The following is a 14,356-nucleotide window of genomic DNA, read 5'->3' on the forward strand; positions in this document are numbered from 1 at the left end:
ATTTTCCAAAAAATTTATCTTTTAAAAATTTGGAGTTATTATAAAAAAACGAGGAAGAGCTATGTTGTTTGGGAAGTTTGTTTTTTTTACTGGTATCTGGGGGGACCCGTTTATCTACATTTGACATACGGGCTTTTTTTTAAATGTTTTTTCTGAATTTAAAACATTTCCTTTGAGGATATTTTCGAAAAAAATACTTCCCCCGGTTTTTAACATATTCTTTGGGTTTGTTTTATAGTCGGTTTTCAAAATTTTTTGGTCGGCCTTCCCATATAGCAATTAATCCTGGAAGGAAATTTTAATTTCTTTGGCACCCAGTCGTTGTCGCTACGTTGCAAATTCGCCGTTTTTTATGGGGGGAAGATGAGCCAGTTCGCGTTTGCTTTTTCTTCAATCGATGAAAGATACAATCAGCAAACAAGTTATTAAAAATTTTTCTTTTAATTAATTTTGATAAACTGCCCTTTTACAACGTATTAAACTTTTAAAAATTAAAGGGACAATCCTTTGTTGACAATAAGCATGATATAGTTTCATATGTATTTTTACATCTAGTTCTATTAATCTGCCCGCTTTTGTTGCCTCTTTTTTGATCCCTTTAAAGATAGCTATTGTTATAAACAATGTAAAGTTAAATAATGAACCTTTAAAAGTGATTTCAATAATTTTTTTTTGTTCTGAAATGCCCATAGGGTTTTTTCATTCATGGCATTTCTTTATGAAATTTGGCATCTGGATATTTATTAGAAGATTTGTGTTGTCTCTGTCGTTATCGTTTGGGTCCATTCGGTTTCTTGTAAACGATGACCGATGAAATACCGGAAACGCCGCAGTGCAAGACGTTATCGGCGCAAAAATGGTTTCCCAAAACACTTTTAAAAATTTTGGAGGTGATCCTACTCGGTTACCCTTTTTGGGCAAGTTGGTGGATCATTTGTTAAAATTTTTTAAATATGACTCCACAGAAGGGGGTACCAAAAAATTTTTTTTTTCGAAGTTTCAAAAAGTAAAAAGTTTTTGGTTGATTCTATTTCATCCGTTATTTTTCAATTTTCGGCATTATCTCCCTTTCTTTCTGATGATCCCTCCCTGGGAAAAATATGCAAAAACGCAAATCAAATATTGAAAAGTAAGCGATCAATAAGTGTTTGCGAAAAATGAATACCACCACTCTGGAATGCATTCGTGCACTGGCACCCAATGCCGGGGGTTAAAATGGAGGGGTTCAATTTTTTTGGTGGCCCATCAGAATACTGCCAAAACATCCAGCAACTATTAGCATCCGGAGAGTTTAAAGCATATCCCACACTCGGTGGTAGCGTTAAAAATGGCGGCACATTTTTGCTCAAAGGTGGAATATCAGTTTATTTAATGGAAATAATCTAAATAACTGTTTTTGTTATAGACATTTACATTGATAACTTCAATGAGACTATTATTGATGATAAACTTGATGGCATGGGCTATATTGACCATAATAGCCCAGACTAATGGCGACGATCCTGCTGGTGCTTGGAGAAAATTTGCACGAGATGTAGTTTTCACAAATGAAGAGATCAAGAATGGATCATTTTACAAACTCGTCCCAGGGCTGATTGATGTAAGAATCGATATTTACTTCTCTAATGACTTCATTAATGCTTTGAAACATATTATTTAATATTTACAGTTGTGTAGCACTATACCATTTAAAAACCCTGTTCTATTGACCTTACAAGCGAATGCAAAGAAACTTCCAAATAGCACTTATCTTTTCACATTCGATTATGAAGGCGAACTAAACCGTTATTCTGTAGCGAAGATGTGGATGGTTCAGCGCCTTTTGGCCTTGGTGTCTCATTAACCGACGACAATTTGTATCTTTTCCCTGGCCAAACATAAATCTTTAAATCTAAATCGTGACATTAAAGTTGCTAAACGAATGGTGGCCTTTTGGACGTCATTCGAGCCAATGGCGTATTTTTAGTTTGATAATATTTTATTGATTCCAATGACAAAAATGTATGAAAATAATCAAAAATTTAGAATCCATTCACTTTAGCTCGATATGGCCACCTTTTGCCTTGACTATGGCCCTCAAAGGGTCAAAAAACGAGTTGCATGCTGCACGAATGTGAGCTTGTGGTATTTTGGCCCATTCACGTACAATCGCTTTCTTGAGCGCATCCATACTGGTGTATTTTTTAGTCCGCACCTTGCTCTCTAAAATGGACCAGATGGAAAAGTCCATCGGATTTGCGTCTGGTGAATTCGAAAGCCATTGTGTCGACGAAATGAAGCGTGGAACATGATTTTTTAACCACTCTTGGTTAATTCTCGCTTTATGTGACGGCGCCGAGTCTTGTTGGAACGTCCATTCTTTCCGGCCGAAGTGTTTACGTGCCCACGGCTCTAAAGCACCTTCCAAAATATTTTCACGATAATAAGTCGCATTTACTTTGACACCAGGCCTTTCGATGAAAACGACTGGAGAGCGCCCATCAGCGGTCACGGCAGCCCATACCATCACTTGCGATGGGAAATTACTTCGGGTGGCCATTCGTAGGCTTAAATTCTCGTACGTGCGTTCGGTCAAGTAAACACGGTCATTTTGAGAGTTTATGAATTGCTCAATAGGGAAATTCTTCTCATCAGAAAACACAATGTTCGAAATTCGCCACGTTCGTGCAAGTGTAACAACTCCTTCGCTCTTTCGAGTCTAACTTTTTTTGTTGCGGTGTAAGATTGTGTCCTTTTTGGAACTTGTAAGGCTTGACCTTTAGCTCATTTTTCAACAGTCGTTGCATTGAACCTTGCGAAATTTTCAGCTCTTTAGCCATTTGATTGCCACTTCGACGTGGATTTCGTTCAAGTCGAGCCTTCACTTTTCGAATCATCTCAGGTGATGTTGCTGTTTTCTTATGACCACCTCCATGGCGTTTTGCGATGCTGCCAGTATCATTGTAACGATTTATAGTGCGATACACAAACATTTTGTTCACTTCGAGATGTTTTAGCTGACGAACAATTGCTGCTTGTGATTTTCCAGCCAAATATAAAGCAATCACACTATTACGTTTAAATTCCATCACGTATAACTTTTTTTTCACACGACACAGACAAAAATGTTTTTGTACGCTTGTAAACAATGGAATGATTTGTTATTGGTGTAAATTTAAGCGCGCTGTCATTAATAGTGTGGTAGTTATAGCAGTTTGAATTTGGTAACACTTCGAGTGGGTAACCCTGTAAAACATGCACATATAAAATGAGCTGAATTGAATTAGTGCACAAATTTTAAATTGCGTGTTCAAACACAGTTTGTTCAACCAACCCTGGCTAGCTTGGCTGATTACATTTTTGAATTCAAAACATCTGAGCTGCTGAAAATAAGTACTAAGTTGAATAAAATGAAAACTTTTATGGTCTACGAAATAATCGGAATTTTTAACGACTGGACTTACAAGATCAGCAAATTTTCTAAAAATTGCTGACGGAAATGTACAGAGGTATTTAGTCTTATTCAGATTTTTAATGGCACTTAAATTTCCATTGAATAATTTTGACGTTGATGTTGTATTTAGGGTATTTGCGCAAATAATTAGCTTGTATATTGATTATTGAAAAAATTAAAAATAAAACGACTGAGTAGCTGCGCTTTATGTTCTATCCAAAAATATACTTATTAATTCTAATAGCATACATATGTATGATAAAATGCAGATTCAGAGTAAATGGCAAAATTCAACTTGAGAAAGTGCAAAAGTGGAATTTCTGGTTTTTAGAGACCATGATTCATATCTAAAGATTTTTTACTTAAATGATAGTAATCATTCTCTTGAGAGTCTGTAATAAATGATGACACCTCTATGAAGAATAGAAAAGCTTTTTCTGGTCAATGAGTTTGTCGTAATCTGAAACATTTTGGAAATTGCCTGTAAAACATAAAATATGTAGCATATTACAACCCATAACTAAAAGTTGATGAGTTTGATGAAGAGTTCTCGTCATCCGAAGAATAATTTATTATGGACATATTTACATGCTTTTCATATAAACAATACGTTTTCGCAATATTTGAATTCCGTTATTTTAGGAAAATGGTAAACCTATAGTAATAAGACACTGAAATTTTTTAACATATACCCAATATAATAATTCATAAATTTAGCATCTTTTTAATGACTGGAGTTTTTGCAAGATTTTTTGATCAATATTTGATGTGAAGCAAACTATAGGCAAAGAGACGATGGTTGCGACAAAAAAACTTAAAAGATTTGGAAAAACATGATTGCCATTAACTTTAGAAATTTCAGTCGAATAATTAATGTTGAATTTTTTTATACAAAATGCTGTAAAACCGTTAAAGTTTGTTCCAAGAGCTAAAATATATTATCCAGGTTTTGAAACATATGTTCAAGAGGGGAAGAGCCCTTTGAAATGCAACTTTTCCTTAACTAGGAACTTGTTTCGAATCTTATCGTTCTAATTAAAAATATTTAAAATTTTAAAGGACTACTTTGTTTTACGTTCATCACTACATTGCCTCCTTACGGTAGATTAATGGCAACCGAAAATTGCAGGGTTCCGACTCTAATATCACTGCCAATAATTAAAGAGGCTTCAGAGCTGTATGATCAACAAAAACAATTAATTTGAATTAAGACTGAAAGGATTTTAAATATAATGGGGTGTATTTTATAAATGTTGTGCTTTAAGCTATACTTATGACGAAATCAGTCCATTACTCCGCAATTTAACACTTTCATCAAAGCGATGTAAGTTCCCAACAAATCTATAACAAACATTTTGCATTTTCTGATACCTAAAACACTATTAAAGGCGTCACAGATTGTTATGGAAACCCACTTTATTTTGGTTGAAAGTTTAAAAACCTTGTCTGAAGAATAATAAAGAAAGTCCAAACTTCATTTAATCGCGTTTTTCAATCAAGCACACTTAAACTGGTATGTATTCCATTTTAAGCTACTAACCGATTTGCTTAATAATTTTTTGCGGCAATATTTGCCTTGTCCATCTGAACATTACTCAGAAGTGACTCCCTAAGCTAGGAAGGTCATTTAAAACGCTGGGATGAAACCGTATACGTAATTTGTAAACTTGAAAACCTCTCCCAAAAGTTAAATATATAAAAACATGGCAAAAAAATTAAAAACAAAAATTCCTAAGGATAGTTTCTGTTTTTCAGCCATTGTCCATGGAACAAGAGCTAAAAACGATAACCAGTCACTAATTTAAAATAATTTATAAAAGTAAAAATGAATCTGTTAAACAGCCCTTTTCTCCAAATGATTGATCATAAACTTGAAAAAGTAATCGTCGATTTTTCAAAACTCCTACTTGCGGTGCTATCACTTTTGGAACGTTTGTATAATCTTAAGTATTGTAAATAAACATTTTAAAATAAGATGTTTCAAATGCTTTTATCGTAAATTAATTTTTAATGTAACTTTTTCAGTTTTTGAACATGAAACCGCAATTTTTGTTATTCAAAATTAAAAATGTTTTGTCAGTCCAGTTTTCGAAAAATGGAACAAAAATCTTGAATTTTGGTGATCAGCATTTTAGAAAACTACAGAAAATTGAAAGTTATAAGATTCCAAGAATAGTGAAAGAGAATACTTGTTAATTATTAGCGATAAAGCTCTCAGTCTGAATTAAAGATTTTGATATTTTTAATGAATCAGAGACAAATAAAATCGAAAAAATGACTAACGAACTGGTTATTCCCGAATTAATGAAATTCAAAATACAAAATTCTCCGATATTTCAACATTTGAGTGTTAACTCTTTCGCGATGCATGGCATTTTAGGTACCTTTTTAAAGGGTACAAACAAAATCCATTATTATTTTCGAAATTTTTGCAAAATGAGCACTGGCATGAGATGCAAATTTTAAAAAATATTTCAGTCAACGAAATGCCGCTTACCTACAGAAAAGTTCAAAAAAGCGACACGCATTTGGAATCAATAAAGAGTGAATGGCTAGAATGTATATCAACCTTTTTATTTGGACAAATAAGAAAATTGCGTCAGAAAAATGCAAAACAAATATTTAAACGCAATTCATGGTGCTTATTCTTTGGTCAAGTAGATTCCGTAACTGATGCTGCAAAAATATTAAAAGTGAAAAGACCATAATGACCGCTAATGATTGACAGCTAACAGAAGATGCAGGGTTTTAACTTGATAGGATTATCTGACGTTTTAATTAACCCACCATTTTTCACGTTCGGATGCAGATTATTTGATTAAACCTGTCATTCTACTGACAGGATGACGGTCTCATGTTCACCCAAGAAATGGTTTTCAATGCATTTAATCGTCTCAAAACTGTTCTTCGAAAACAATGCGATTATGTGCTCGCAAAGATAAAATTGTAAGAAAATTTAGCACGGCTGCTCTGTTATCGGCTATGTAATTTTTTGCCATTAACTAGTACATTTTATATTAAAACTTAGAAATTTTTTATGAATATACCTAAAGATATTAATCATTTAATGTTAATGTGATCACTTTTAAGAAAGCTTTAAAACCATTATCCGCAAAATAGTTCTGTGGATCACAGTAGATCATTGAATTATTACTCGAAGAACTATCCGGTATGCTATGATAATGTCACATCCCTTTTAGGTTGAATATCATCCATACGACCACGGACTAACGATTTATCCAATATTTTAATTATCATCATACAAGGTTTTCCTGCAAGTTTTATCGACTACAATGCCTGAGAATCTCCACCTGTTATTAGCTAGAACATGTCCTCAAACGTATTTGCCATGAAATATTATATCTTTCCCATGTTTAATAAATACACTATGTGCATAGCATGGCTTCAATAAATAAAGTTTTCAAATGCTGATTCAAAAATGGCAAAAATATTCGCTTGGTAGCTAAGACGCCTTTTGACTCTTGTTCTCATTCCTTTGAAATTTTTATAAAATACAGTTTCAATGAAATGCAAAGCTGCGATGGCGCGGAGTTGTGCCCTAAAGGAGATGTACCACAATTCATACATGACGTTGATGCAGAAGTAGGCTGGCAATTAGGTTAACAACATGAAGTACTTTTCGTTAGATCTTTCTCAGAAGTGTACACGTTTTAACTATTTTTCACCCTAAAGACAATGTCGTAGATCTGCATTCAGAATTTCACTTTGTCGCTCCGCTCTAGAGGCCCATGCACAGATCGTCGTAAAATAAATGCATACTGATTAATTTAATTGAAATTCTTGCGGATATCGCACTTCGCAACACGAATCTGCAGAAAGTTTAAGGAACTTATTTTTTCAATTGTCGTAATTCACAAGATAGTTATTGGATTGACTTTCGGATCCAAAAAGTTTAAGTCACACAGTGTTTTAATTTTGATTTCCGAATTTGTCCTTGGAGATAATTAACATTCTTCAGTGTTGAAATAAATTCTTGGTTTAAAAATGAAAAGCTATCATAGATACAGGTCTACAATTTTGCTTCCAGAAAAAGATGTCTCTAGGTCAAGCACTGGTCGATTAAATCGTTTTATATCGATCTTGGACATTTGTGTCAACACTAACCCAACGAAATATTTGTAGAGATCTGTTTGCATCCAAAATTTATTCTCAACTGAAAATGTCACTTTTTGAGCAGAATTCTCGACATTTGCCAAAAATTTTGCTTTTTGCTCATCGAATGCTTTCGGATACGTACGGTGAGGCTGTCCTAAGTGAAAGAACATGTCGCGAATGGTTTAAACGTTTTAAGAATGGTGATTAGGAAGTCGAAGACCGGCATGGTGGTGGAAGGGAGAAGATTTTCGAAGATGCTGAATTGGAAGCATTACTCGACCAAGATGCGTTTCAAACCCAAGAGGAATTGGCCGAATCGTTGCAAGTGACACAGCAAGCCGTATCAAAACGCCTCAAAGCCATGGGGATGATTCAGAAACAAGGAAACTGGGTTCCTTACGACTTGAAACCAAGAGATGTCGAACGGCGATTGCATGAAAAGCTGCTAAAGAAAACTGGGGATTTTTTATCGCATTGTAACTGGCGACAAAAATGAACGATAATCCTAAGCGAAGAAAATCATGGGGAAAGCCTGACATGCCTCCACGTCGACGGCAAAAACCGAACATTCACGGCGCCAGATCATTTGGTGGGACCAGCTGGGGTGATATATTATGAGCTGCTTTAATATGATAAGAGGAAACCATCACAGGAGATCGATAACGAACGCAATTTATGCGTTTGAGCCTAGCACTAAAAGAAAAACGGCCACAGTACGAGGAAAGACACGATAAAGTCATTCTCCAGCATGACAATGCTCGGCCTCACGTCGCAAAGGTGGTCAAAAAATATTTGGAGACGCTGAAATGAAGATCTTACCCCACCGCCGTATTCTCCAGACATTGCTCCATCTGATCCACTTGTACCGACGATGGCAAACGGCTATCTAGCTAATGAGCACTTTAGTTCTTATGAAGAAGTAAAAAAATGGATTGATACTTGGATCGACTCGAAAGATGAGGAGTTCTTTCGTCACGGAATACGCATGCTGCCAGAAAGATGGTCAAAAGTAGTAGCTAGCGACGGCCAATATTTTGAATAACATTTTTGTAACCGTTTTTATACAATAAAGTCTTAAATTTAAAAACGGCGGAAGCAAAGTTGACCAATATATATATATATATATATATTCAGCAATAACCTTTTGACGAAACACACGCTTGAACTTATAATATGTCGAAATGATTACATGAATGGGAAGAAATGGACATGGTAACGTAATAATAATGTCAAATTATATCAGAAATATGAGAATTGTACTGTACATTTTAATAAAAAGATGTAATACAAGTATGTTATTAAATAAAGGAGAACAAGTTGTTGCTTGTAGTAACGCATCCACATGGGTTTTTTATATCGTTACCAACCCCGCGATTACAAAGAAAGGAGTATATATTTGTCCATAAACATAATTATATTACTCATTCTAGTATTTATATTGAGGCAAACTTCTTCACAAAAATTATTGGCGTAGACACCGTTATCGGTACATTTCTAGCCGAGTTTTTACATGTTCCGACAACATAATATGCCGGACAGATGGTTAAAACCAAGTTTACATCGTTTGTATACGCTGAACTACAACATATGTTAATGTCGTACTACTCGAATTTTTTAATCATCGCAGTTGCCATTGCGCAAAAAAGAAAAATATTTGCGGCTTAGGAATATTTTTCTATTTTCTGTCTGTCCTTACTACGGATAACTTAATATCGGTGGGTTAGGTTATACTGACTGGCTGTTAGATCCTGAATAATGTCCGATGACAGGTTCAGTTTATATATCTGAATTTAATTTTCTCTGTGAAGGCGTAGCTTTACCTTAAACCTGACACAAAATACTAGAACTATTGAGCATCAACCCCGAGAATGGCTCTCCCAAAATGCAAATGGATATAAGTAGTTTAATCGAAAGAATCTTTTTGGTATTTTGCAATGATGGAACGGGATAGCAAGATTATAAAGCTCCAGTGATAGTACATCGAAATGTTTCATCTACCGCTAAGGAAAGGAGTTTATGATGACAACGCTCAAAAAAAAAGGTATTTATTGGGGAACTTGATATAACTACAATTCATATTTCAAAAATCTCTTGAACTTCGAAGCTCCCAGAATATAAACCAGGTTATATTTAAGGGTGAACAAAAGAAAATTAACAGCTACAGCGTCTTTCATGCGCCTATCTTAATACATATTAACCATACAGTTCGTGGATATATTATTAAAGGCATGCTGTATTCAGTTCGAGTAGCAATCATCCTTTCACATGATCTTGGCGATCCTGAATACCTGATGGCATTCCCATCTCAATGATGATATTTGTTATTATGGAAATATTGTAATCGCTTTCAACTTGCATATTTTCATAACTGGCTTAAAAATTTTTCAAATGCTGTTTAATAGTTCCAAAATCATAAGGCAGTGGGTATGCATGGTACTGTTTACAGTTCTACTCATGAACAGTGCAGATCTACTGTCCCACCCATTGCTAGTATTAATAATGCTTTTGCTCATCTGAAATATTCCTTTAATGAGATGGCAGAAGGCCAAAGATATATTCATACTAAACCAGGAAGAGAAATCTCACTGATCCTTGCCAAAATCATACAAATCAATCAGTTTAACTTCTTTCTGCTAATAAATGTAGAGATCTGTCTACGTGCAGTTGGTCCCGCCGCCCACTCTAATCATTGTGACCCGAAACTTTTATGCCTACTGTGTCTGGAATCAGCTGACACTGCATAAGGAATTAACCTATTCAGTGTACAGTCAAATTTTCCAGCACAACTTCATTCCCCATACACCATAGTCATAAATTAATGTGTACATTTTTATTGCCGAAATTAGCCTTTTTGAAAGTACACACTTTGCTCACAGATTTATTTTAGTTCATATGTAAAAGCCTTTGCGATTGAAGTATGTTAGACGCAATGAAATAATGAACAAGGCTAACGAGTCCATATCACAGATTGCTCAATTAGTATTCTGGCAAAGATAGTTTGTAACTTCTGAAAGCTTATGCAATTGCTTTCATAGTCAAAGGTGATGTTAAAGCAAAATTTCCGTCTAACTACAATTTCTTAACGAGTAGGACAAAATTCTATTTATATATAGAGATAAATAGAGATGGAAAAGTAGACGTACATATGAACATTTAATAAATGCTCATATGAGGCACTCCACATAACCCGTTTGCCAAAGTCAACAATGATAACAAAATAAAAATAGCATGCCGCTAGTTAATACTAATATAGTATTGTACCATTGTTTCTGTCGTTGTCTATCTTTGACGTAAAGGGTGGTTTTTAGAAGTGTGTTTTTCAAGAATTAATAAAACACATATAATTTTGCGTATGGCAAAAAATTTAGCTTTATTATAAAGATTATGATTTCGGTCAGATCGCCGCCGCCATCGGTTTTTATATACACAAAACTATGATATTTAATATGCACAGGGAAATCCTTTCCGACTCCTCCTCCAAACTGTCCACTTCCAAATAACGGTTTTCAATAATGATCAATCAATCAACCAATCAATAATATTTCATACAATTCGAACTAATACAGCACTCATACAAGTGTCTTATTCATTCGGTGTTGCTCATACGAGATGGTGCACTTGACATTTTATGCATAGCAAAAATCTGTAATTAAACTAAATATATTCAGCATTTCATGCGCCTTTTTTTTGTCTTACTTATAATAAAAGTTCAATTCTTCAGAAAGAATAAAGTTATAGTAGTAATGCACAAATATTCGTTCATAAGTGAACATGGAAAAACGTTAAGAAAGAGCAAATTCTATTTTTAGGTATCTCAGCGGTTCTTTAATTTAATATAATTAGCTTCGCTCAGTAATGGCATGTAAAACTTATGGACTTGCAACCAGTATCAGAGTTCGAGTAGATGCGAGCCCTGTTACTTTCAAAACTTAATAACTATTTACAATCAAACATCTACTATTTGCCATCGCCTTCATCTCATACTTCACAAACTGATAGACCGTCTGTATACAAATATAAACATTATGATACCGTCATCAAAATTCAAACCAAAATGATATCATCGTAGCATCGCTATGTCAATGGTGCCTTGTCACGTGATTTTTCGTTGTAGTTTTTGAGTGAATCGTATCAAGTCTCATCACGTATTTCACGATTCGATAAGTTTCTATCGCTTTAAACACAACTAAAGCAGTGGGACACTTATAAAATATTGACTTTACACTTTTTCACTCTTGGCATCGTTATTCCTAACGCATGGCCGCAAATATATTCAGAGATAAAAACCCACGGTCGAAAAACTTCTATTCTTCAATTTTTAGACTACTACTATTCACTCAAATACAATATTTGTCCTATTTGACTTTTTTGCTTTGTAGCTATATTAGTTTACCATTATTTCTGAAACCGTTAGCCTCTACACATGTTTATTTCAGTAATTGCTTTCGCTTTCAATCGATTCAAGTTCTTAACTACGGATGTAAAGTAACTACGTTCTACTCAATCTGTCGCAAAAGAAACAGAACTTTTAAATATAACTATTTCTGGTGGCCCATCTATTGGTGGATATATGGAATAAAAGTTTGATCTCTTTGTTGACATTTCGTAAAAAATTTTAAACAATTGATAACTACAATCGATGTTATCGATCAAAAAGTGACAGCAGCTTTTGGTTATCGGTCGTAAAATGCATATAAAGGACAATGTTTTTACGATTCTAAGAAATTGTACACCGGAGAGTACGTCCCACCTGGCCAAACGATTAATGCTGTGTTTTACCTTGGTGTAATGAAACGTCTTTTGCCACGCATTCGACGTGCTCCACCACAATACCGTGAGGCAGGATCCTGGCGCCTGTTGCACGAGAATGCGCCGTGTCATCGGTCGACACTTGTCACTGATTTTTGACAAAAACTCCATATTAACCATTAATCACTCACCGTCACCACTATTACCCAAAAGAAGAAAACAGCGACTAGAGTTTATATGTAAAATCAGACAATACTTGTACTGTATCAGACTGAGGAATATTATTTTTCCGACGAATCTAAATGAATGTATTAGTACCCGACGGAAATGTCAAGAGTCAGTTCAGATCTCAACTCAATTGAGAACTGATGGCATCATATTGGCAAAAGCATAAGAGAAAAAGGGTCCAAAACGTCCAAAAGAAAAAAATGTAAAACAATAATGAAGCATCGAGAACGAAGAAATTAATAAAAATTGTCCCCAACTCTTGCTTAAATCCATGTCTGAACGAATAGCCGATGGTTATTAAGAAGAGGTTGTGTTCTACAAAATACTGATTTTTTATGTTTTTAAAATAATTTTATTTTGCTTTGTCATGTATTCCATTGTTAAATACAGTCTTAATTTTCGAAACTTTACCTTTAAATGTTGTTTCACAGATTAAAGTCATTACCTCTTTGCTGATATTCTGCCACACAGTCATACGAATATATGGAAATAATGGAAGGTACGCAAATATTCGCTTTCATCCAGCCTCGTCGTTTTACTCCATGATATGGACTACATATTGAATACTCAACAGTTAATTCGACAGAGCGGGCTGAAAGCGACGCGGGAAACTGTTTCTGTCATCACAATTATGCCGCGGACAGGTCGGTTCTAAATCTGATTGCGTTGTTAGTGAGCTTTGATGGATGACGCTTTGTTGCGGTTAGCTCGCAATTTCTTTTTCAAACTTTTCCAAAAACAAATAAATAATGCTTCGATAAGACATCCTAACATACTTAGGTTGCCTTTACACTTTGGGTTTTGCAACTAATAATTGAATTTGGCAGCACATACCGTTAGCGTAAAGTTTGACAATTTTGATGTTATAGAGTTAGATCGTTTTAGACATATGGGCGCTATTTGTGTTATTTACAGTAACTCAAAACATTCATCTCTGCTTAAATTAAATCACGAACACTTTCGCGCGGTTATTTTTGACAACTTTCGTTGTGGTTTAACTCAGCAACAATGCTTCAATGAATTTAATTCACATTTTAACTATGAAGTTCCATCATGGACCAGCGTTTACCGGTGGTCTAGCGAATGCAATCAAGGCAGTAGAATTTCAGAATTTAACTCTATAATTGTTTCAAAACGAACTGAATCTAAGAAAAGCACATATTCAGAAAGAAATTACTGGGACGTAAATTTAATTTAAAACAAAGTCTTGAAAGAATTTTTTTACACCGTCAAAGTATTTTTGTATGAGTCTTTGTAGGAAAACCTCTAAGTAATAAAACTAAATGTGCCCCTTCTGACTCTGCTAAGTTTTCGAAAATAGTTCGTTTGGAGTTCTAAAGCAGCTCAAATGGGATTTCAATATTCAAAACTCGTGAAGAGAAATCAACCAATTGAATTAAAACGACTTTCGGGAAAGTTAAATGTAGCCTTCTTTAAAATGTAAACTTTCTCTAACTATAATGAGTTCAGTCCGACTGTCATTCCCACTTCCGACAACCGCTTTCTTGAATTCTCTTTTTCGCTTATTTACTGAGCTTTATTTGATTTTGCGTTTTTTCTTTTTCTTTTTTGTGTCACACTGCCTAATTCGTCTTGCCACCCTCTATTTTATGACCTTTGCACTCCGCATGAATCTCACACTTGCCCCTTCAGCTATTTTACCAATTTGGGTGTAAACGGCAGAAGTAGCAATTTTCTTCGGATAGCTGTGTCCTGCAACGTGATAAAAATGCTGATAGTAATATAGCGGAAATTTAGGTACCTGCTGTGATTTATTTTTAAGCTAATTTATTTATTATTGCCGAGTTTTTAAATCGAATTATTTAAATT

General features: G+C 34.7%; 1 pseudogene; it reads left to right on the forward strand.

Annotated features, from left to right (window-relative positions):
- Window positions 1-747: 747 nt before the first annotated feature.
- On the forward strand, window positions 748-1,966 carry LOC126767498 (glutactin-like; annotated as a pseudogene).
- The last annotated feature ends 12,390 nt before the right edge of the window (window positions 1,967-14,356 follow it).

The sequence above is a fragment of the Bactrocera neohumeralis genome, unplaced genomic scaffold (genome assembly GCF_024586455.1).
Source record: "Bactrocera neohumeralis isolate Rockhampton unplaced genomic scaffold, APGP_CSIRO_Bneo_wtdbg2-racon-allhic-juicebox.fasta_v2 ctg7184, whole genome shotgun sequence".
Lineage (NCBI taxonomy): Eukaryota > Metazoa > Arthropoda > Insecta > Diptera > Tephritidae > Bactrocera > Bactrocera neohumeralis.